Genomic DNA, 24,724 nt, shown 5'->3' on the forward strand with positions numbered 1-24,724 from the left:
GCCATCTATTCTCAAGATCAACACATAAATCCTAGTAGGGGTTCCTTATAATCCTGGCTCACCGAAGCAGGAAGTAAGGTGGCAGCTCTGTTCTGCAACTGGCTGTAACACTTTGGAATATAGGTGGAAGGTCACATGTGGCAATGCTTCCCCACCGGGGAGAAAGGAAATCGCTGCACTTACAAAACTAGAAGATGCAGGGCTGAGGCAGGTGCCTCAAGGGGTGGAAGCCCCAAGAGGAGGAACCTCTACAGGCGACCCACCCACCCTGCTGCCTCCTCTGCTGGCAGAAAAGCGGTGGTGGCTGATTGGGACTTTCCTCCTGAGTATGGAAAACTAGATGGTCTTTCGCAGCAAACACTCTTTAACATTCTGGATGAAAGAAAATATGATGTGACTCTGACTGAACTCCTTCGGGGTCTTAGGACCAACAAAGAGGACTACCAACATAGTTGGCAGAGAGGGACTGACAGAGAATCAGACGCCTCGGACGTGAGGAATCCGGGCTAAGAACTATTTTTTGTTTGTTTTTTTGGACATTTGTCTGGGAAGGGACAGAAACCGGGGCAGGGGGGGGAGAGAATAGAACTATAAAATGTTATGTTTTGTTTTACTTGGTCAATGTGACCTATAATTAATATAATAAAGGGAAAATTTGTGGAGGGGAAGTTAGATCGACCTTAAAAAAAAAAGAAATTAATGATTATAAGAGAATTGGATAAGTTGAATATAGATAAACAAAAAGAATTTAATTTTTAAAAATAATATGAATATCTTTAAGAGGTTAGGTAAGAACTTGCTGAATTAATTTTGGAACTGGGATGTAAGAGGAGGGGGTGGGGGGAAGTCAATGAAAGTGGGTAAAGAAAATTAGGGTATGTAATTGTATTTGTGTGTTTGTGTGTTCTTGTCTTTGTGTGTGTGTTTGTTGTTATAAAATGTGAAAACCCAATAAAAATTATTAAAAAAAAAAAGAAAGAAAGAAAAGCGGTGGTGGCAACGGCTTCCAGCAATATGAGAGCCAGTGTGGTGTAGTGGTTAAGAGTGGTAGTCTCGTAATCTGGGGAACCGGGTTCGCGTCCCCGCTCCTCCACATGCAGCTGCTGGGTGACCTTGGGCCAGTCACACTTCTTTGAAGTCTCTCAGCCCCACTCACCTCACAGAGTGTTTGTTGTGGGGGAGGAAGGGAAAGGAGAACGTTAGCTGCTTTGTGACTCCTTAAAGGGAGTGAAAGGCGGGATATCAAATCCAAACTACTACTACTACTACTACTACTACTCTTCTTCTTCTTCTTCTTCTTCTTCTTCTTCTTCTTCTTCTTCTTCTTCTTCAATATCTCATGTGATCTTGCTGAAATCTCACAAGATCTTGTGCACTCTGTGGGCGTGGCCACACAACCCAGGTAAAAGAGGCTTTGGGGGACAGGGGCTGCTTCAGCGGCAAGGCAGCACCTCCCTATTTTACTTCTGATGGTGAAATGTGATGTACCACGCCCAGAGTACATGACAGAGAAGAGTAGGCTAGAACCCTGCAGTTTGAAGTGGTGCAGTCTAGGAGTATAAATGATGCGGTCACATACCTGAATGCCGCCTTACCTGTACAAAAAGTGCACCAAACGCTATTTCTTCATTTAGGCCCAAATGTACCTAGATAAATGGTTTGACGAGGGTGGGTTGAGTATATCTGGCCTCCAAACAGGCTAATCAGGAAAATTTTATACAAAGGCTCTATGATTGTGTTAAAATAATCTTTTAGCCTGCCAGAGACCTTGCAGTGCATTAATATGTAAATTGGGGTGAAGTGTTATATCAAGAGTACTCTGCAGTCATCTATTTTTGCGCATCTGATTTATGCCTCTTTTTGAATGAGCCACTTTGTCTTTCAGCCATTTAATGCAAAAGGAGAGCAAATGCCATCTATAATTCCTGCAATAGGCAGCGATACAAATTGAAAACAAGCTTCCAATGACATGGAAAACCCATATTGTTATATCGAAGGATGGTTATATAGAAGCCATTACTTAACGTCTGTGTTGATTTCGATCAAACACAAATGACCTGTAAGACAGTTTGTTCTGATCACAGTCTCTATTATATATTTGTTCACAAAAGAAACCGGATGGAACAAAGATTGATTGTACCCTGTCAAAATTATTTTCCAGGTAAATTTCCATGGGGATATTCAACTGACAAAATCATTGCAAGGAATTTCCTCTCTGAAAATGGTCCTAGCTTTAAGTTTTAAACAAAACCAGTCAGATTACTGGAGAGAATATTGAATTTATTATGAAACACTTTCTACAATTGAATTTCATTTTCTATTTGTTCCTGTAAGCTGTGACAGGCAGCCCATCTCAGCCTTCATTCCTTAGAGGCGGACAGCCAACGTAGATCAGCTAAGCCCCCTCCCTACTGCACAAGTTGAGGGAAGATTTGCCATCTTATAGGGGAGACGGGGAAGCTCTGGAGGTAGCTCACACCTTGACAGGTTCATCTCCCAACTTCTTCAAGGTGTCAAGATCCCTTCCTTACAGTACGGGGCCCACCCTATGATTGCCTGGGCCTGTCGCTCAAAGTCACCTGGGCATGAAAGACCATAAAGGTAAAGGGACCCCGGACCATTAGGTCCAGTCGTGACTGACTCTGGGGTTGCAGCGCTCATCTCGCTTTAATGGCCAAGGGAGCCGGCGTACAGCTACCGGGTCATGTGGCCAGCATGACTAAGCAGCTTCTGGCAAACCAGAGCAGCACAAGGAAACGCCATTTACCTCCCCACCAGAGCGGTACCTATTTATCTACTTGCACTTTGATGTGGTTTTGAACTGCTTGGTTGGCAGGAGCTCGGACCGAGCAATGGGAGCTCACCCCGTTGCGGGGATTCGAACCGACGACCTTCTGATTGGCAAGTCCTAGGCTCTGTGGTTTAACCCACAGCGCCACCTGTGTCCCTATGAAAGACCATAAACATCAACAAATGTGGCTCTCTGGACCATTCTCTCTCTGGTCCTCTGAACTCTGCCCACTTTCACCCATGGCAACACCCACCATTGTTTGCGGCCCCTGGAAGGTGGCTCTTGGGCTGGAAAGGTTCCCTGTCTCTGTTTTAGCAGGAGGATGGTATAAAATATTTCAAACCCATCGATACTTGGGGCCCTCCTCTGCCCCTCCCCAATGATAGGCAAGTAGCTGCTTTGCAGGGAAGATGCACCTGAGTGTCTCTGTATCTGTCAGTCAAGCTATTCTACCTGCCATCTGCAGTGCGCTGTGCACAGCTCAGGGAACAGGGACTTTGCGTAGCTTTTCCCTTGGATTCCGTATCTCTGTGAACAGGGACATGGCAGAATAATGTAAATTATCAGCATCCTGTTTCTGACTGGGAAAAGCATTCAAATAACCTATCGTCACAGCACTGTGGTTGCCATGGCTACTAGGTCACCATGCTAGAAATTCACCCAGTCTAACCATATGTAATGATCTGCCATGACCGCCCAGTGTGGTGGGGATGGTGGCTGTTCAATATTGTCTTTTACTTTGCCACTGTGGTGGATTTCTTTAAAGCTAAACGATGCCCATTTTTGAGCTTCTTAGGTGCGGTTTGCCAACTGGCCAGCAGAAATGGCCTAGTCTACTCCTGAGCCTTCAAGAGGAGGTGGATCTGTAGAAATGAGCAGGTAAAGCTCGGAGGGTTTTTTTGTTTTGCTGCATGAAGGTCAGTGTTATTACCTGCTGATCTCAGCAGATCAAGCTGCTGTTGAAATCACACAAACAGGGCAAACCTTGTTCTCATGGTGCATGTCCCTCCTTATAGCAGCCAAAAATAATTCCATCAAATTGCATGAATGTCAGGAATTGCTCTTCACTTGAGACTCTCTGCCAGTGGTGGATTGATGGCTGTGCAGCACACACACTGAGCTGAGGGGGCACAGTCTCAAAGCCAAGTTAGCACTTTCCCAGTTTTCGGAAGGAGGTGGGAGGGCTCTAGGACCCTGCCAGGGCCCTTGCGCCACCTTCTCAAAGTTGGGTGCCTCCTTACCTGCCTTTGGGTGAGGCGCCAAATTTTGGTCTTGCACAGGGAACCATAGTACCCAAGTCCGCCACTGCTGTCTGCCCTATCTTCGAAGACACTGGAAGATGCCTTAGGGTAGTTTCAGACTATTTGTCTAGCTCTCCAAGTATTGTCCATTCAACTTGGCTGGGCTCTGACTGAGGTCTTCCCTGCTGTCTTCTGTCCAATGCTCTTTCTAAACACACTGTCTACATAAGAACATAAAAAGAGACTGCTGGATCAGGCCAGTGGCCCATCTAGTCCAACATCCTGTTCTCACAGTGGCCAACCATATACAGTGGTACCTCGGGTTACACACGCTTCAGGTTACAGACTCTGCTAACCCAGAAATAGTACCTTGGGTTAAGAACTTTGCTTCAGGGTGAGAACAGAAATCATGCTGTGGTGGCGCAGTGGCAGCTGGAGGCCCCATTAGCTACAGTGGTGCTTCAGGTTAAGAATGGACCTCCAGAATGAATTAAGTACTTAACCCAAGGTACCACTGTACATGTCAGGGACTGGGCAGAGGAGGAATGGTGAAGACCTCCTCCCCATCCTGACCCTTCCAGGGAGGAGGAGGAGGAGGAAGAAGAAGAAGACAAAGACAGTATAGATTTACAACAGGGGTTTGAGGGAGGTTGCAGCTCAGATGCAGATGAGGGGGAAAGCTGCGAAATCACGGGAACCACACCCAGCTGACACGTTGTCATTAGAAAGCATTCCAGGTACTCCATCTCCTGGTACCCGGTGAGCCTTAAAAGTAGGAGAGCAAAGAGCTCCAAGACAGAGGGCAAGTAGCAGCACCCGTAGAGGAGACGATGAGAATGATGAGTGAGGAAGTGGGAGAGACAGGGAGTGGAGATTCACTCGAGAGAGACAACACCATTATCCAAAAGGCTGGGTTCTATAGCCTCTCTCTGTAAAGACTGAAATAAAAAAGGATGGTAGGAAACTTTTCCTTGTCTCTATACTTTCCTGGACAACCAGCCGGGAGTCGCTGACAGCATCCTGACAATACCTGAGGGAAACCAGCAAACAGGACATGAGCACAAAAACACTGTCCCTTCTCATGGCTTCCAGTAACTGGTATTCAGAGGCATACTGTCTCTGATAGTGAAGATAGGCCATAAATTGTCATTTACTCACTTCTTTTGTCAAACTGCCTCTTTCTGCAAAGCTAAAGTTCCCTGCTGTCTTTGGCTCAACCCTCCTTTAAAAGGAAAAAGGAGCAGGGAAATGGGTGTTGCAGCCTCCTTATTCTTTTCTGTCACTGTAATGAACTACCACAGAACAAAAGCTCCCACTAAGACAGGGGTGGGGAACCTGTGGCCCTCCAGATGTTGGCCTCAAACTCCGCCCCCCAGCCCCCAGCCAATATGGCCTATGGCTAGGGATGTGCATCTAGTTTGCCTCAGGCTCTGACAACAAAGTACTTCTGTACAGAAGTAAAGGGTCCCCTCTGAAAGAATCTCAATAAAAGTACCAGGCAATGTTTTGCTTATGTTCATGTGAATACAGACACTGCCTTCAGTTGCTTTGCTGATGAAGATGCATAGTCCCCCCCCCTTCTTCTGTGAAGCATTGTGCAATCTCTCCTGTGAATCAGCCCTATCAGCTCCTCCTGTTTACATTGTCCTTTGAAGCTCTTGCAAGAGGTTTCACAAGGGATTTGCTGTACCCATATACCTCCTGCAGTGGCTTAGCACAAGGGCTGCACAGAAATCCCTGCATGCATCAAAAGGAGGAGGGGGGAAAACAACATTCTGTGTTTGGAAGGCTGGTAGACTCAGGCTCAAAGCTCATTATCTAACTTGTTTACTCTGTGAAAAGGAATCACATGTCAAAGCAAAAGCTTAATCTCCCCCCCCCAACCCTCTTTCCAGTGCAAGTCTATGCATGTTTACTCAGAAGTAAGTCTTGCTGCGTACAGGGGGGACTTACTTCCCAGTAAGCATTTTGAGGATTGCCATATGCGAATGTATTTTTCGACCCCATTTTAATTAATTAGGAAATGCATTCTCTTAAGGGCGCAGATTCCAGAAATCCATTCCAAACTCAATTTAAGAAGAAAGCATAATTAATTGCCACTCACCCACTGCCAATATCATCTGTAAATCTAGATACATTAATAATCTGAACCTTCCCCCACTGCTGATACCTAGACCACAGCCTAGGACTCACAGTCATATACCATTGCTACATTTTTGGTAGCCCTCAAAGAAAATATTGTTTAAATGCTCTGCAAATCCTTGATTGGTAAGATGTTCCAGATGTGGTGTTTATCAGAGTTTTGATTTCCCTTTGGGAAAGAGATTGTTTTTAGTGGAGAGAGATGTGTTATTTTGATATGTTTGGTTTAAGCATTATGTTTTGGTTTTAGAAACATTTTTACCCTGCTCTTCAGCTGAAGAAGACTCTGGGGGGGGGGCCTGCCCCTACTCTCAGGATTACAACGCAAAAGACATGACACAAAAGGAAAAGGGCTTGGTAAGGCAAATGCAAATGCTAGTTATTTGTACCTGTTGTAAACAAAAATTGCCCTTTTCCCTTATGGGGTATCCAAGAGCCCATATAGAGTCCTTACATAGGTTCCCTATTGGTAGGAGAAGATAACAGAGGCCAACCAGAGAATATTGAGAAGTAAAGCAGCTAGTAAGCTTGATCTTTATTGATCTGTTGCAACAGGGTGCTCCCCTCACCTGCAGGAGAGGAGGAACCCAGAAAAATGGCACGCTAGGACTTATAAAGACTTTGAAATTGCCACCCTGTAGATCAAGACCACCCCCAGAAACATCATACATACATCACAGAAGGGGTGTAACCTAAGACCGCCCCTCAGATACATCACACCTACTTCACAGAAAAGGCGGTCTAAAACAGAAATTTTGAATGTTGTTTTTCTCCTGTCGTTGTTTATCTCCTGTCTGGCAGGTTACTCGATTGGATTTCCTGGGGAGCCTGGCCAGTCTTTTGTAATGATAAATTCTTTGTTCCTGGGCCAAGTCACAGGCTCACACCCTATTCATATCTTAAATGTGACCTTAAGACAGGATTTGTGAGGAAAGAGACAATGGGGAGGTTTCCCACTTTAACCTTGCAGAGAAAACATTTGCTCAGTTTAGGAGTCAAAATGGTTCCAGGTCGGTCTTCCTGTGCTGATCTATGTACGTGCTTGGTTGGTATGCTTATGAACATTACCATATATCTAAGACCTCAAAATTTCTATCACATACCTCACACAATAACCAACTGGAATGGAAACAGTTCAAACCTTTGCTGAGGAACTTGATTGTTATGGGGCATTGTTGCATATTTATTAGCATGAGCCCACTCTGGGAGCAGTTACTGCAGTAAAAGGGTATATAAATAAAACTTGATTTGACTAGGCCAACATTGCCCATTCCAACTAGCAGCATCTTTTGTCTTGAGTCAAGGTTTTTCTCAGACCAGTAACCTGAGTTCCTTTTACTGGTGATGCTAGAGACGACCTTATTAATGCAAAGCATGTACCACTGAACTATGGGCCCTCCCTTCAGAAGACAAGAACTGCTGACCATCTGAGCACAATCAAACCCTCTCAACAACCAGTTCGGCAGCAAGTCAGTACTTTTAAGAAAATGGGTAGATAGCTGGGAGGGACTGTCTGTTTCTATCCACTGTATGGGCTAGTTCAGGACTGCACATTGCAACATCTATCTCTGTGACATTGACTCTATGACCAACTCTTCAGTTCCTACTAACTTGGCTCTTTCCTTGTGGACATTTCTCTCTGCACTTCTGATCTCCTGGAAAAAGGTTTGGTGGCATTTAAGTCTCTCACCTTTGTGTTCCTATCTGGAGCAATAAAACAGCACAACCAACACTTGAGAACTAGCTGCTTGGCCTCACCTTCTTTCCCTCCACACTAATCTCTCTGACTCTTGACAACTAAATCAGCAGCAATTCCAGTCCCAAGTCTCTAAAAGAGACAAACTCTTATCACTAGCAAGTGCAAAACGGAATGGAAAACCTGGAGAAAGGAATCTGGTGCACAGCTAAATTTCTCTGGGCCCCTTCACACATTACATGTTTAGGTATGCTGTAAACTGCTGAGAGATTCTCTCCCCTCTCAAAAAGAATTATAAAGTGATGATATATCATCATTATCATCATCATCTAAATAAATGAATATTTCATTGTGGATTGTTTTCTCAAAGGTATTCAGTGTTAATGAAGGCAGCTGTCCATAGACCTAGTTATACTATGTGGCAGTCCCACCCTCAGCAGATGGCTGTATCTTCTATACTGTACTAATCACAGGTTTTCTTTTCGTGTGTCGCTGGGGGAAAAACCCCATCATTTAATAGGGCCCTCTGGGATAGAACTACCTATCAGGTAACCAACACGCAGAACCTGAACAAATCTCTTCAGAACATCAGTTTCTAATTGCATCCTCAGTCACAGCACACATCTCTCTTCCATTTCCAAGTACTAAGGCTACAATCCTAACTCTACTTACTTGGGAGTAGCCCCATTGAATTGAATAGGACATACGTGAATACACATGGTTAGGGTTGTGCTGTAGTCAAACATATCCATTTCAAGTCAGTGTAGAGCAGCTGGAAGTTACACATTTCCTATTCCGGCAGAACAAAAATATAAGGATTTTGATATTAACATGGGTTGCTATGTATTCTACCTATTTTTAAAAAATATCCAGTTGTGGATTGTATTCTTCCATTCATTTTAATACAGCCAGTGTGAGGTTCTTGCATTGAAATGAGCAGAAGATGCACAGAATACTTTGCCTGGTTACTTGCACCCAGGGATAACAGCAAAAGCAATCTGTTGCTTTTGAAAATCACAAACAATTTCTCTTTCTCCTGCCCATCTTGTTTCTAAGCAACTGCAAACATGACCCCATTTGCTTGGCAGGTACTGTTGATCATTAGGTATTTTGCCCTTCAATTCATTCTCAATTGCTCATTAACTATAATCGTTAATGGGCCACTCAATTTCACTCCTACTTTATCCAGGAAGATTAAGCACTCTCACATGCAAAATGTTTGTTGTTCAGCAAACTATTTTTACTCACTCTAGATTTCGATGCGTTTGAGAAGAAAGGTAAAAACAACCAAAGAAAAGTGTATATAAAAGTGATTGATTACCCCAATTTTTTATTTTTTATTTTAAAAACCATTAAGCAATCTGGAAGATCAGGCGATGACAGGTAAGAGTGATGATCTGTGTTGCTTTCATCTAGCTTAGCAACTTCCCTGGAGATGCAGGTCAGAAGTGTGTAAATAAAGCCTCTGTCTTCCTTCCTTTCCCACAAAGAATCACATTTCACTTGCATAGACTCCTCAAGAGTTTGGAATTAAACTTAAAAAAAAAAAATGGTCCCTTACATTTTAAGGTTTTGAGAAAAAGGAAATCTGTAAAGCAGATTTTTAAAAAAAACAATTTATGGGGAAGCTTGTTTTGAGGTAAACAACTTTCCCCTTTTTTGTGTGTATTGCAGAATCAGTTGCAAAATATTTTCTTGACTTTAAGCAAAATACGAAGTTTTAAAAGAAGAACAGATTCTTGGGAGACTATAATACAAATAACCTGTTCACCATTACAGAATAATATGACAGACAAGCTGGACCAGGTAAATAGTTCTGATTTAGATTTTCACCAATAACTTAGTTGCGTCTGTGCAATCTTGAGTCATGCCCATTAGTTGGCAGCCACTTATATTTTGCAGAACAAAGCAAAAATACAGAAAAAGAGAAAGGGGACGGAAAAGAGGGGTTACTTGCTTACAAATGCCAAGCTGCATTATAAACCACTCTTCCATGTGTTGCAGCATTTGTATAATCAATAAAGCTATACCCAATGGCAACCTTTAGAATATATTTGCTAGGCAATTGTGTTCTCTGTGTTGAACTCTAGTGTTCATGTGGTGTGTGGTTTAACCGCAAGAGCAAGGAGACATACATACCACTAAGTAGCGGGGACTGGGCCATTAGGGTGAAGGAGGCATTGCCCCACCAACCTCAGCAAGCTAGAACTTGCTTTCTTACTTACTTAAAACCAGGGATTGGAACTGCCTGACAGCTTCCTGCTCCTTAATCTTTGTGTTGTCATAGAACACAGCAGGGCTGATGATGAGAGCAAAACTAGAATTAGTTGGCTGTGCCTGCTTCTGGCTCCACCTGGTGTTAAGCTCCTTGCCTTCCACTGCTTCATAGAATCACAGAATCACAGAATCGTAAAGTTGGAATCTCAACTAAAGCACACAGGATAGATGACCATTCAACTTCTGCTTTACACCCTCCATGGAAGAAGAGTCCACAACATCCTGAGGGGGACTGTCCCACTGTCAAACAGCTCTTCCTGTCAGAAAGTTCTTCCTGATGTTTAGACGGAATCTCCTTTCTTATAACTTGAAGCCATTGGTTTGAGTCCTACCCTCCATAGAAGGAGAAAACAAGCTCCCTACATCTTCCATGTGGCAGCCCTTCAAATATTTGAAGATGGCTATCATATCTCTGGTGGGACGCGGGTGGCACTGTGGGTTAAACCACAGAGCCTAGGACTTGCTGATCAGAAGGTCAGCGGTTCGAATCCCAGCGACAGGGTGAGCTCCCATTGCTCGGTGCCAGCTCCTGCCAACCTAGCAGTTCGAAAGCATGTCTAAGTGCAAGTAGATAAATAGGTACTACTCCGGCGGGAAGGTAAACGGCGTTTCCGTGCGCTGCTCTGGTTCGCCAGAAGCGGCTTAGTCATGCTGGCCATATGACCCGGAAGCTTTAGGCCGGCTCCCTCGGCCAATAAAGTGAGATGAGCGCCGCAACCCCAGAGTTGGCCACGACTGGACCTAATGGTCAGGGTCCCTTTACCTTTTTATCATATCTCTTCTTAGTCCTCCCGGCTAAACATACCCAGCTCCCTCAACCATTCCTCATAAGGTTTGGTTTCCAGACCCTTGATCATCTTGGTCGCTCTCCTCTGCACATGTTCCAGCTTGTCAATATCCTTCTTAAATTGTGGTGCCCAGAACTGGGCACCTTATTCTAGGTGTGGTCTGACCATCAGTCTCAGACGCCAGCCACCACTGCTAGCAAGCTGAACATCAGTTGAGTCTGGCCACACAATTGATGGACCATGCACCATTTTGCTTTAAAAGTGGCATATGTGCACTTATTGATCATTTAAACATTCATCCTTCTGGGTTTCTTTTTTAAAACACTGAAAATATTGAAAAATAAGTAAATTAAAATGGCCACAAAACATTTGAGGGGATTGAAGGAGAGGTGTTAATAATGTCACTATTGGCACTGGTCAGTTGAGGTCTTCCACATCCAACAGGCTCAGTTCTACTGAACCCTATTGCAAACTTGCAAAGATGGGCTTTCAGAGATTACAAATGGCAGAGCTGGGTTTATACCAGAGGTGAAGAACGCGTTGCGGTTTCTCCTTAAACTCTTCCTTCCACCCCAAAAACAGATCAAAGGCTCAGTGGCCATCCCAAATTAATTACCAAGTAAGAATTGTTGCTGCTTTCCCCAGTTTTTGCATCAGCACTCCTGGTGTCCAATTAAGTGCTAGTCTGAGGCCACACATCCATTTCTCACAGGTTAGCAAGCAGCTGTGAGATGACAACTTCTGGACATTAAACAACTTGGCTTGGATTTGATCTGACGCCTCCCAGGTAGAAAGCTTTATATGTCATTACTGCTGCCAAAGCTCAGTCAAATGAAATGAGAGGGTGTTTTAGGGTGACAGAATATAATGATCTATCACCCAATTTCACCAGCTTCCCCGAAGTTCTGTTTCAGTATTTCCAGACAGCAGAGAGCTTTCTATCTTTTAAAACCAAGGTAGCCATAGCTTTGAATGCTATTTTCTTGGAGAGGCAATATTATTGCTCTATAAATGTGAGATTTGATGAAGGAGATGATGCAATCACAAAAGTGTTTTCCTCATGGGGAGAAGAGGGCTTATCTACACCTATATTTATGCATATTCTCCAAACCAGGGATGGGAAACCTCTGTCTCATGAGCTAGATGAACCCTACAGGACCTCCCCTTCCAATCTGCCCCCTACCCTATTTTCCCAGCTGCTGAGTTGTAACTTCCCATCAGCATGGGGAGCAAACTCTATTCTCTATGCTACCCGGCTGATCAGAGGTAACAGTTTGCCCACTGCTGAGCTGTACTCTCTGATCAGCTCAGCAGTATAGAGAACGAGGCATCACAGGAAGGACAGATTATAGCTCAGCAAAGGGCTTGCTGTGTTTCCAGGCTACAAGACGAGAAAGAGAGGCTCATTTCACCATGCCACATTATTATTATTTTTGTTATTATTATTTATTAAAATTGCAGACCACCCTTCATAGGAAGATCCCAGGGCAGTTCACAACAGAAAAATACAACATGAGAATATAAAATACATAATAAAACAAAAACAAACCAATAACCGCCCCCCTACATACACACATTTTAAAAAGCCATAGAACATTAATCAGCCAAAGGCCTGGGTGTCCTCGCTTGGCGCCTAAAGATATGCAATGAAGGTGCCAGGTGAGATTCCCTGGGGAGGGCATTCAATAGGCAGGGAGCCACCGCAGAAAAGGCCCATTATCATGTTGTCACCCTCCAGACTTTAAGTGCAGGAGGCAGACGAAGAAAGGCGGCAGATGATGAGCACAGGGGAGAGAATGCTTGAGGCTCTGTGGTCCTGAGCCGTTTCAGGCATGGTGGGAAGCTTCTGTGACCTTTAGCCAAGGTCCATTTCCACTTAGCACAGAGTGTTAACTCCTTGAAGCTCACAACATTCTAAAAGTCTTATGTGTCTGTTACCTGTTGTATTTTCTGCGGTGCCCCCCCCCCCCCGTGTGTCGAATGTGTTATGTACTGAAGTTCTCACCCTGGGCCAGTAGGGGGATACTGTAGATAGTTTTCACTCAGGTCCACATACGCAAATAAGCAATTGAAAGTGACGTTCAGTGATTGGGTGCCGTATTTTTCGCCCCATAGGACGCACCGCCCTATAGGACGCACCTAGATTTTGGGGGGGGGAAATAAAGAAAAAAATTATCCCCCCCCCGGCATGGGGCTGGGGCGGGGGAAGCCCGAGCTTCCGCCAACCCCAGCCCCCAGAACAGGCAGCTCTGGGAGCTTGCGGGGCAGGGGGAGGGGGAAGCCCGAGCTTCCCGCTCCCCCAGAACGGGTCCCAGAGCGATGCCGAAGCTGCGCGCAGCTTCGGCATCGCTCTGGCAGCTTTCGTGGCTGGGGGAGGGGGAAGCCCGAGCTTCCCCCAGGCCCCAGAACGGACCCCGGGAGGGCAGGCAGCTCTGCGCGACCCTCCGGAGGCCGGCGCGGCTTCAGTGAAAGCCTGTATTCGCCCCATAGGACGCACCCACATTTCCCCTTCATTTTTGGAGGCGGAAAAGTGCGTCCTATAGGGTGAAAAATACGGTAGTTACAGAAAATTGTTACTGATGCCTTGTAGTTGAGCTCTATATAAGTAGGTTCTATTCCGGACTGTGAATAAACAAGAGCTCTTTGAAGAACCACTGTGTCGTCTGATATGTTCACCCACAACTTAACAGAATGCTTTCCCCAGAGAGGCCCCATCATTACATGTTTTTAGGTCCCAGGTGAAAACATTCCTTTTTACCCAGGCCTTTGGCCATTAAGTAATCTTTGGCCTGTTAAATGTGTGAGGAGCAGGGATGGACTGTTATTATGATTATTACGCTGTGTACAGGCAAACCCCCCCACCCCGATAATGTGCATTCAAAATATGTGTGATTGTGCCGAACCTGGAAGTGACCCGAAAATGTGACAAAAACATCACAAAAAGGGCTGTAACAGGACAGGGGCGGAACAGGGTGTTTGCAGGACTTTTCACTGGTGTTTCAAATATATGTGGTTTTGCTTAAACACATGGTGTCTTGGAACATAATCCCTGCGTAAACTGGGAGTTATGTTTTTACTACGATACTGCATTTTTGTTCTTAATGTTGTACACCGCCCTGGGATCTTTGGACAAAGGGGGTATATAAATTGAATAAATAATAATAATATTACTGTATACCACTTTGGTAGCTTTCGGCTGTGGTTTATAAAGCTGCAAAATAATGACGACAGCTCTTTTCTTATCAGATATTCCACTCTTCTTTGTTCTCTGCTTCTGAGCCATTCAAATGCAGCTTTCTACGCATTATTTCTCATGTTTCCACCTGTGTCTTAACTATTAAACACAATTAGGGGACAACATTGTCTGCATTTCAGAACGTGGTGGAAGGCTGATCTATAATAGTCAGTCTGCATCTTTCATTAAGCGCTGCTCAGTCTTTCAAATAGGCTCAGGAAGATGTATAGGCCTCCTGGTTTTATGATTTTGCTGGTGTTTCAGTTTGCATTACTCTTCCAAGCCCCCCACCCCCCTTTTAAAGGCTTTGACGATTACTCTTTTGAGGAGTGGAAAAATCAATTGAGTTCCTTCAAGCTCCAGAGATTTTTCCCTGCCCTAAAAAACTCACTTTAATAAAAGGCATCTCCCAAGCTGCACTGCTGAAGAATCCAGAGTGAAAGATAGGAAGGGAAACCCATCCTTTTCAGGGGGTGATTATAAAACTGGAGCCTAATGCAGCAAAGAGGGAAGAAAAAAAAGCCCCCAGGATTTCAACTAGAGGCATTAAACAGAAGGTTGGGGTGTGTGCAAATATATCACCGCCTGTCCCTGACTCATGGGAAATCTCCAAGTGATTTTTTAAAAAATAAGGGCCAAAGTTAAGTGTTGCCTGAATGATTTCAATGGGAGCATTAAGCATGTGCTTAATTTACTCACATCGATACAAAAGGGACTTAAAAGTGATTAACCCTGCTTGGCTTAAAAGAGATCAATAGGTGGTTTGCCTAGCACTATATCTTCATAGGTGCTCTGGTTCTGCACTACTAGGAAATACGATGGAGGGGCTCACAGCATTAACACCCCAAGAGAGTCTTGCTTGTCCCATAGCCACAGACTTGGATTCCAGCAAAAGTCAGGCATGGTTCTGTCTCTCAGCTGCCCGGCCTGCAGCCTGTGTCTCGTAGCTCTCACATATCTCTACTCCGGCCTTTTGTCTTTCTAACTACCAGTGAGTTGAGGGAGGAGCCCCTACCCATTTGAAATCTGTCTCAGAGCCACTTCCTTTGTTACCTTAATGGCCCGTGCTTAGAGGGCCCGTGCTTAGAGGGCCAAGAAGCTAGCCTGGCTGTTCCAGGAACTGAATGTGCTGGATGCAGGAATTAGAAGGGGGGTCAGGCATATAGCCTACCCTCCCAAATTCACAGCAATATAATGCATGGGGAGTTGCATTGTTGCAGGGAGTGCAGAAGTCTGCATTCCCTGCTTCAAAACAAAGCACAGCAAATGTGCATTCTTCAGTTGGTTGGACAGGCTTCAATGAAGTAATATATATATATATATATATATATATATATATATATATATATATAGCAAAAGGTTAATAAACTGGCATAGGTGGAGGTCTTGTGGCTGTTTTGTTGCTTTTTTTTATTATTAAAGGGTTAGAATGGACCCCACATTTTCCCAAGGGTGAAATATTGCAATCAGAGTGTTTGAGAGAATGTGATAGCCCTGGGATAGATAGACTCCTTCACTTTGGGAGGACACCTAGACTCTGCAGAAACAAATGATTAACAGCTGCACAGCTGCTGTGTAAAAATCCAACCATCTGAATTTTGGAGAGCCCTGCTGTTTACAAATCAGGATGAGAATTATTATTTCAGCTGAGAATATATCAGAAGGTTTCTTGGATGTCTTTTTAAATGGTCTAATTTTAACAAGACATAACCAGTGTGATAATAGTGCTTAGTGTGTATATACTTTAGCACTTAAAATTGTTCATGCTTTAAAAAATCGGTTCACCTATATCATCTCTACAATCCTTTTAGGAACCTTGCAAGGTGCGTATGTGACCCGGCTTCTTCCCAACAGAAGCAGACAGAGGCTCTTACTTGTAAGTAACAAAGAGGTACAGATTTAGCAGCAGACTCAGTGCTCACGAGTCGCCATTCAGGAGTTCAAGAGCGTAACAAGACTTTCAGAACTGGATGGAAGCAATCAAGATGTCCCCACAAGTAGCTGGTGTTGGGATTTGTACAGTATTTGTTAGAACGTTTATTTTACAAAGAATAAATTGTATTGGTCCCGTCCACCCTGAAAATCTATGTAATGGAATGTAACATCTGCAAAATCTTGTGACTCCAATTAAGGTCACAGAAATGCCGAATCATTGTCTCATCAGTTTGTTAACTCCCTTTTAAAGTGAGCATGTGTGTGTCTTAGGTAGAGATAGGAGAGGGTGGGAGCTGGAGGTTGGCTGTTTCACTGTTGTTTTGCTGAGGGTGAAGACGCTGTGTCTGGAGGACTTGGTGAGGACAGACAAGCTATAATTTAGGGACTGCTTCAAATGAGTTTTAGCAGCAAGAACCAAGAAGACCCTCTCTTGGGCTCAAGAGAATGAAAAGCATTGCACTGGACTCGGTATATATGTACGATACTGTTTGTAATAGTTGGCATTCTGCAAGCAAAGACTCATCTTCAAAGTCTTGTGTGTGGAGTCTACTTCTTCCCTAGGATTTCGAGGGTGAAAGCGCTGCATGACTCCGGAAAACAGCCAACAGCTGGAATGGAAGGAGGCACCACCGCAGGTGACTAACGGCCCAGCCCTGAAGGCTGTGATGCTAGACAACAATAGTTGAAAGAGGGCACATATTAAGCTGCTTTTTGCCTGATTAGGAATCCAGGAAGCTGTCTTACTTGAGTCAGACTGTTGGTCCATCTAGCTCCATACTGTTTACACTGACTGGCAGCTGCTCTCCAGGATTTAAGAGGGACATCTATCCCAGCCCTACCTGGAGTTGCCAGGGATTGAACCTTCTGCAAGCAAACCACTTGGCCACTGAGCTATGGCCCTCTGCCTAACTCAGCCAGATACTGATTTTCATCTGTACCTCTAAAATGACCCCACCTTTTCTGATCCAGTAGGAGTTGCCATTAATAGCATCTTTAGTCTGGAATTCTAAGCACACTGAGTAAAAGTATATTTATCTAAATTGAGGCTGTTTCTAAGTAAACACAGGAGTGGACTGCAGGTGTATGGTTGTAAAATCTTCACTGCTTACTCAATTGATATGAAAATTGTGGGGAAAAACAGCTTTTGCTTCTCTCGTCCATTGCATTTGCCTGGGATGGCAAAAAAATGAAGTCATTACTGATTATTTTCAAAAGTAAAGAAATCATTGCTACTTTCTTTATAGGCTCCATTCTACTTTAATGGGCCTTGTCCTGGGGGGGGGGGAGGGGAATGCTTTGAATGCAGGTTCTGCCATTCTCTTCATTTTCACTTGCCTCTATTCTTAATGTTCAATGCGATAAGGAAATTATCTCCCATTTTTCACAGACATGGCAAACTAGCAGATGGCTGTTTCTTTAACCCTCCCCAGTCCAGTCAAACTGCAAGCAAGGCCAAGGCGACGGAGCATCTGTTGCAGCAGATAAATTCTTTTCATTTAATTGGCTATTCAGGCATCTTTCCGAAGGGCCCTGACACCATCTCCTTGCTGTGCACTTGGCTACTTTATGAATGTTCTCAAAGGAAAGTAATGATGTGCAGACACAATGGTCCACCTTTGGAACTCAGGCAGGATCCTGAGCTCCTTGCTGGGTCTCATGCTATGACATCTGCCACTCCTGTGTCTTCCCTGAAGCCTTTGCAGTTCATTCGCTGAGGCTTATCCCTTCTAGCGTTTTTCATTCTCACTGCAGTGTTCTGAACAACATGGATTATGCTAACAAAAACTAAAAGGGGAGAGCTTAAATGTTCCCCCATGCAACAAAATGTGGGGCAGTATTCTGGTTGCATGGTTTTCTAGGTTTAACAGGGTTGCAGATTGACCCCCCCCGCAAGCAATTATTAACAGGGAAATTAAGCACTGAACTCTCACATCCAAATATCTGCAGTGTGTGGAAGTGGTCTGACTTGGGTAAGTCATTACACAATATTACCACCATCTGACAAATTGGAATATTATGGATGAATTTTGCAGCATCCTTGGGAATGTAGATTAATGTGCAGGTGGTAAAATGTACTGCCTAGTGAATAGCGCTCCTTGGAGGAAAGGAAGACTGAATATAATCATGATAAAAATAAATAAAATTAAGTAACTGAGTGTAGCCATTTCTGCTAGAGCTGTGCAAGCAACTCTCAATTTGGCAATGCAGACTGGGCTTTGATCAGGGCCAGACCAACCTATCCCGAACCTGGCCCCTGAACTAAATTGGGGACCTTGCACAGCCCTAATGTTTAATTAGGAATTTAAAGCCTAATTAAACATTGCAAGAGTGGTGATGAGAGGCAGGAAAGAAGTGCAGGCGAGAATCTCTGTCTGCGTAGTCTCCTTCTCCTCTCCCTTACTGCCCCTCCTTTGGACAGCCCTGAATTGCACAGGGTGGACCCAACCCGAGGTGATCTGGGGCTGCCCTGACACACTCTGGACAAACTCCAGATTGACCTGATTTGGTTCAGGATCAAGGATTTGGCTCAGGCCAGATGTACAGCTCTTAAACTTCTGACGCCTTCTTTTGAGGGGGAAAGAAAGTTGCAGCGTGCTCAGGAATGTTTTGTATTAAAACGTAGTTACAAAACTGCATAAGTACAATTTGAAAATATCAGGCACCGTAAACCTTTAAAAAATCAAATGGCAATATATTTGGAGTGAGGTACAGATGGAACAGTTCAATTTAAATACAGTGTAGTACAGCAGGCTGAAGAGATATCATTATGTGAGTCGGCCGCCAGGGGGAGCTACAAGACAGCTTATTGATAAATGTACCTGAAACCAGCTGTTCTGAACAAGGAAAGCAAGGGTGGTTGCCTTGAATAAGGGCTCCTCCACACTTCTCTTCTCCCGTGCCTAGAAAGCGTGGGTGTGAGTGGTTTTCCACTTGGCCCACATTTTCTAGGCATCAGTCTGAGCGATTTCCCCCTTGTCTAATAAAAGGTGTAATTTCATTCTCCGTTTATTTCCAACTTTTCACTGTATAGGCACCCTCTTCTCAAAAAAAACCCAACAAAAAACAGGGACAATGAGACAATGCTAACATATACAAACCACAGGAGGCTAGGAAAGCACTTATCTGAGCTTCAAAAGAAAGAAACTTTTCAGAAAACGTGTCGGAAAATTCTTTCCGCAAGGAACGACTTCCCAGCTGCACGAGAATTCCAGAAAGATGTGCTCAAAAAATAGTAGAACTGTCCAAAGTTGTGTCCACCTGTGGAAGAGCTGAATACAAAGGCCTCATGAGTAAAGGAACAGCACACACAGGATTAGGTGGCACAGAAAACGTGGTAAGAAGCTTTGGTGCCAGAGCCGAGAACAGAACATTGGGGAACTTGCTCAACATCACTTAGAATGGATTAGTTCAGGGGTCAGTAAACTTTTTCAGCAGGGGGCTGGTCTACTGTCCCTCAGACCTTGTGGGGGGCCGGACTATATTTTTGTGTAGAAATGATGCAAGAGCACCACGAGCCCCAGTGGCTGCTTACCTGTTTCTTGTGAGCAGCAGGGGTTGGCGCAGGATGATTAGTGGCGCGCGAAAGGGCTCCAGAGAGGGGCTGCTTAAAATGGCGGCTGCTCGAGCATTGCTGCTGCTGGCAGCAACAAAGCCCAGCCCCCTTCCTCCTCTAGGCAGGGCAGTGAGAAGATAGGAGGAGGGAGGGAGGAGGCTCCGCCGCCACCGTGTGAGGGAGAGGGAGGGAGAGGGAAAGAACGTGCGTGCTGGCAATCCATGTGGCGATTCCCAGACCGTCCACGGGCCAGATCCAGAAGGCAATTGGGCCTGATCCAGCTCGTGGGCCTTAGTTTGCCTACCCATGGATTAGTTACTCCTTAATATGTGTTAAGCACCTTCCTGCATCTCCAAGCTGGGCAGCAGGCTGTGTTCTACTTCCATGTCAGAGGCAGAAGTGCCACTGTATACCCCTTGCTAGAAAACAGAGGAGAGGAGACTGCCCATAGGTATCTGTTTGGCCAATTTGGTAACAGCATACTTGTCTAAATAGGCCACTGGCCTGATCCAGAAGGCTCTTCTTATGTCCCCCTGATTTTAGTCCTTCCTTCCTTCCTTCCTTCCTTCCTTCCTTCCTTCCTTCCTTCCTTCCTTCCTTTCTTTCTTTCTCTCTCTCTCTCTCGTTCTAGTTTGAACATTGTGGGACATATGACTTGTTACTTATTTGCTTAGGATTGGCAATCTTAAAACACTCGATGCATGAGGATTGTGCGTTCTTAACTTCAGGATTCTCCTTTCTCGTTGCACTTAATGATTTTCCCCCTATGGTAGCATTAGCCGGAAATAGAGATCACCTTCTTGTAAACTGCCGCAGTGAGTGAATGGGTCCATTGGAATGGATGGGTATGTAACTTTCAACACACCACTGTACATTCTGGAAATTCACCCATGTGCCTTATATATGCTCCAGTACATCAGTCTAAGGACATATGCAAAAATGCCTTCCAGTGTGATTAAAAATTACATGGCACAACAGCATATATGTATCTCCTAGCTAACATGTTTCCGTTCCGGGTTGCTAACTTCCAGCCAGCCATGCCCTCTCCCGGAACACTCCATTACACTTCCTCCTTTTCTCTGCCCCGCCCCCTTTAACCAATTGACACCCAACATCTCATGTCCTCATTGGCTGTTTAGTTGTGCAAGCAAGGAGGAGGCTGCATCCTTAGGCTTTATTTTTTTAAAAAAAGATTTTTGTACTTCTGAAAATCCAGGGGTTTCCCCAACAAGCAAATTAGCCATCAGCACTCACTGGTTCAGTGCACTGTTAGGGGATATTCTGATAAGAGGGAGATACTATGCAATGTTTGGCTGATATCAGTGAAAAGACATTTAACACTTTCTGTGTTTAAAATGTACAGGCAACTCACCTTAAATTGTGGTTACGTTCTAGGAGTAGCACATACAGGCAAAATTATTCATAACCAAAACAAATTGGGTTCAATGATGGGTGGGATTGCTGAAGTCGTTTTTTCCTGGGCACTCATCCCCTTTAAACAATTTTAAAAATACTTTTGGATGCTGACGTAAAGCTGAAGACACACATTAAACGTGTGTAAGCTGCGAGTTACCGTACCTCTCTTCATTTTAAAAAACTTATATCTAGCACTTGAATCTTCAACACACATGTGAGGATAAGCCAAACTGATCACACCGAACATATTTCTAAGGAAATCTTAGTAGAACGGCCATATCAGCCATACAAAGTTTCCTGCTGCGTCTTGGAGCTAATTTGCATGATGCAGAAGGAATAAGCGTCATTGCTTTCATCCCAGTCCTGCTTGTAGGGAACTTGACATGGGGCCAAGATTAGGCAAACCGCACTTACCTTTTTGATCTGCCGATTCTGGTAGTTCAGCTCTGGAACTTACAGGGATCACTGTGTATTTGGAAAGAAGGATCACATACCTCTCTGTTGACATCACAGAGAAAGAGGTATTAGTAATGTCATCATCATTCGTGATGGCCCAATTCTGGAATTCTGAATGGAGTTCACGTCTCTGGTACATGACTCTCATCTTGTAACTCTGCAAATCCAGGGTTTCCCTCATGGGTGTAGAATTCCCAGAGGAAAAGGGATTGATTGTTAAACCAGTCTGAGAACTGTGGCTCTGGAAGGAGAGCAGGGGTTTCCAAACAAACTCTCAGCAACCTTAACCAACCACAGAACCCAGGATTCTTTTAGGGAAGTCATGCCTGTATAAAGCAGCATGATACTGCTTAAATTTTTTAGCGCAGACAGATCCCCATCAATGTAGTTTAAGCTAAGAGATCAGCCACATATATGTGTTACTTGTGTGCAGGGCCCTCTCATGCATTGCATCCACACCACTGGCCATGCCTCCAACCAATGTTGTATCCCTGGACTAGCCCTTTCACATGTTAAGCATGGAGGTGTGTCTGCAATGGAAACTCTATGCACATGAGAAGCTAGCCTAAGGATGCAACATCAGGGCCAGCAGTTCCTGCCACAACACATGAAGGAGCCAAGATCAGCCACTGAAATTCATGTCTAAGTCAGAATTGGAACTTGATCAAGTCACAGAATCATAGAATTGCAGAATTTGGAAGGGACCACAAGGGCACAACCCTCTCCAGTCCTAGCCGAACTTCTGCCTCTTCCTTCCTCCTCCCATAACCACTGTCTCTTTGTCCTAGAGTCCGGCAGCTCTCGCTCCTTATCTCAGCGCATATGTATACTCGCAACAGATACCCTGGTGCATCACCACTAAAGCAACATGGCGGCCACATTCTGCATGCCACATGAGTTGGGTTGCCAAGTTCCCATGAGAAGTGAGAACTCCCAATTTGAGTACTTCGTTAATTGAGCAATGCCGATTTACATAATTCAGGTGTGCAAGCTGGGTTTCCACCTGCTTGGACCAAAGATTAAAAATAAACTTCCATGTTGCCTAGTCATCCAACCTACAGTGTCGGTGGCTGGGAAGCAAGGGCAAGGGTTGGGTTTTATTTTTTTTCACATGTAGATCCTTGCAAGATCGAGAGCAAATAAGTAGCAATTATCATGCCACAGTTGGTAATTTGGCCTCTTGGCTTTGCCAGGCCATTAGATCATATCATCCAGTTTCCCAGGACGCTGCTGCCCTGACTAGCATGTGTACTAAACAGCACATGCCGCTAGAGGTCACTGCCGGTTTTTTCCAAACCTGAAAGAAGCGCTGGCTTCATCCCAGATATGCAGCAGGTAACCCACTTAGCAACAGCTAGATCTTTAAGCTCGGGGACTGCTGATTGGCAGAGCTTCTGCAGCCAAGAGACTGAGTCCAGGAGATCTGTCAGTAAGACACAAGACAGAGACAGAGCGCAGAAGGTGATTCTGCTGCACTTGGTCTCTATTAAGCCGCTGCTTTGCCAGGCTGAACCCCTGCTATTGTTTCACCTCTCTGCAGTTTAAGCCCCGTCCCCAGTGACATCCAGTTATATTACCAAGTCCTGAGGAGATGGCTGATTTTGCATGGGGCGATTTTAATAGAAGAACTGTGACCTGTCTGATTCCAAAGAGAAAAGGGATGCTCTTTTTTTAAGGAAAGGGCTGAATTTGCTGGGTGTGCGGGGGGGGGGGGGGTTACATCTCTCTTAGCATGTGGCATTTCCACCCGTCACCTCCATTTTCATGCTTGAAGGGAAATGTGAATATTCCACTTTTGATTATTATTTTTTTTAAAAAACTGCCTTTTCGGTGCCACTGCCAATGTCCTTCCTTGTCATCGTACAAGAGGGAGGAAGTGCCTGGTCCAAGAGGAAGGACCACCAGGCTGGGTTTGTCCTTGAATGACCTTGGCTTGATTAGCGTAGGGCATGGATACCAGGCTGCTCTTCTCTGTATCCCAAATCGCAATCAGTGCTGCAAGGCTCAGGCACGTTAATTTGGGCCTCGTAAGCCTGGCATGTGTTCACCACATGGGCTGTTCATCAGAAAGCCAGATGGAGAGAAAATGAGGGAAGCGAATGAAGGCATCTTGTCTCTCTCTCGGCACCTGGGATGTTAATCCTGGAGTTTATCCCTCGGTGTTGCAGCTGTTGCCCTTCCTTGGTGTGATGAAGGGCACCTTCAGTACACAAACAAGCTCCTGGCCTGCACAGAGTGTATCTTGGCTTAACATCCGCACTGTCCATTGAAGACTAGGGATACCATGTGTGGCCCCCCCCCCCCGCCATTAAACGTGTACGCAAGGAGGCCCATTTTAATGGGTTGGCTCACGGACAGGTATCGTTCGAAGGAAGGAATGACATATACACGTAAGGTCAATGGCGCAATCAGGACCGGGAGTCCAGGGTCTCCCATTCAGTAGAGACGAGGAAGAAGGGGAGAGCAGGACTGGCTTAACACATTCACCAACCTGGTACCTTCCACTTGATTTGGACTACAATTCCCATAAGCCCCAGCCACTGGCGCTCTCAGGTCCCACTTGCTGGTTTCCCACATGTGTCTGGTTGGCCACTGTGAGGACACGTAGCTGGGTTATACAGCTGCTACCAGGGCTATTCTTGTATTTCTTTGGGAGCTGTATTCTAAAACAAGTGAAGGGAGGAATTGCAAGGAAAGCTAATGAGAGAGAGGGGGGGAGGGGCTGTGGGGCGGGGCTCAGGGTAATCCCTCCCCTACCCCTGTTGAAACGTCACTCAAACCTACCTAAGCCATTGTTCCATATAGGGAGCTGATGACTTCTCCCCACTGGCCTTGAGGCGGCTTGCAGGGGCCATGGCAGGCAAGGTGCCGGCTTGGACTTTTGCTACGCAGCTTTTCAAAGGAACAAAGGGACCAGGGGCCGTTGTGGCTGGGGGTCCCCATTTCTCTATCCGGTGGCTGCGTTGTCATTTGCCGGGCCGACATTAAAGGGTTATACAGGAGCAGACCGGCCTTGGCGCGGCTGGGTTGTACTGTGGCTCACCCACCGCAGTGAAAACCTGGAGTGTTTCCTCTGAAAGAGGTCCGGCGGCGTGGCTTACTCCTAAGGAAGCGCGCGTTGACTGGGAAGGGGCGTCGTTCGAGGTTGCAGTTACGCGAGGGCCTCTTTTCCCCAGGGGCGTGTTGCTCTGAAG

At 45.1% G+C, this 24,724-nt stretch overlaps 1 long non-coding RNA gene across 4 annotated transcripts; it reads right to left on the bottom strand.

Moving 5' to 3' along the window:
- Positions 1-13,526: 13,526 nt before the first annotated feature.
- Positions 13,527-24,710, bottom strand: LOC309352374. 4 transcript variants are annotated; one of them, XR_014161261.1, is made up of 3 exons: positions 24,315-24,710; positions 21,489-21,572; positions 13,527-13,557 (listed from the first exon to the last, which is right to left on the bottom strand). It is a non-coding gene; the product is annotated as an uncharacterized lncRNA (long non-coding RNA). The 4 variants fall into 4 exon arrangements; XR_014161262.1 differs by lacking the exon at positions 13,527-13,557 and adding an exon at positions 15,528-19,005; XR_014161263.1 differs by lacking the exon at positions 13,527-13,557 and adding an exon at positions 20,253-21,150.
- Between the last annotated feature and the right edge of the window lie 14 nt (positions 24,711-24,724).

The sequence above is a fragment of the Podarcis erhardii genome (genome assembly GCF_964252035.2).
Source record: "Podarcis erhardii genome assembly, chromosome: 11".
Taxonomy (NCBI): Eukaryota; Metazoa; Chordata; class Lepidosauria; order Squamata; family Lacertidae; genus Podarcis; species Podarcis erhardii.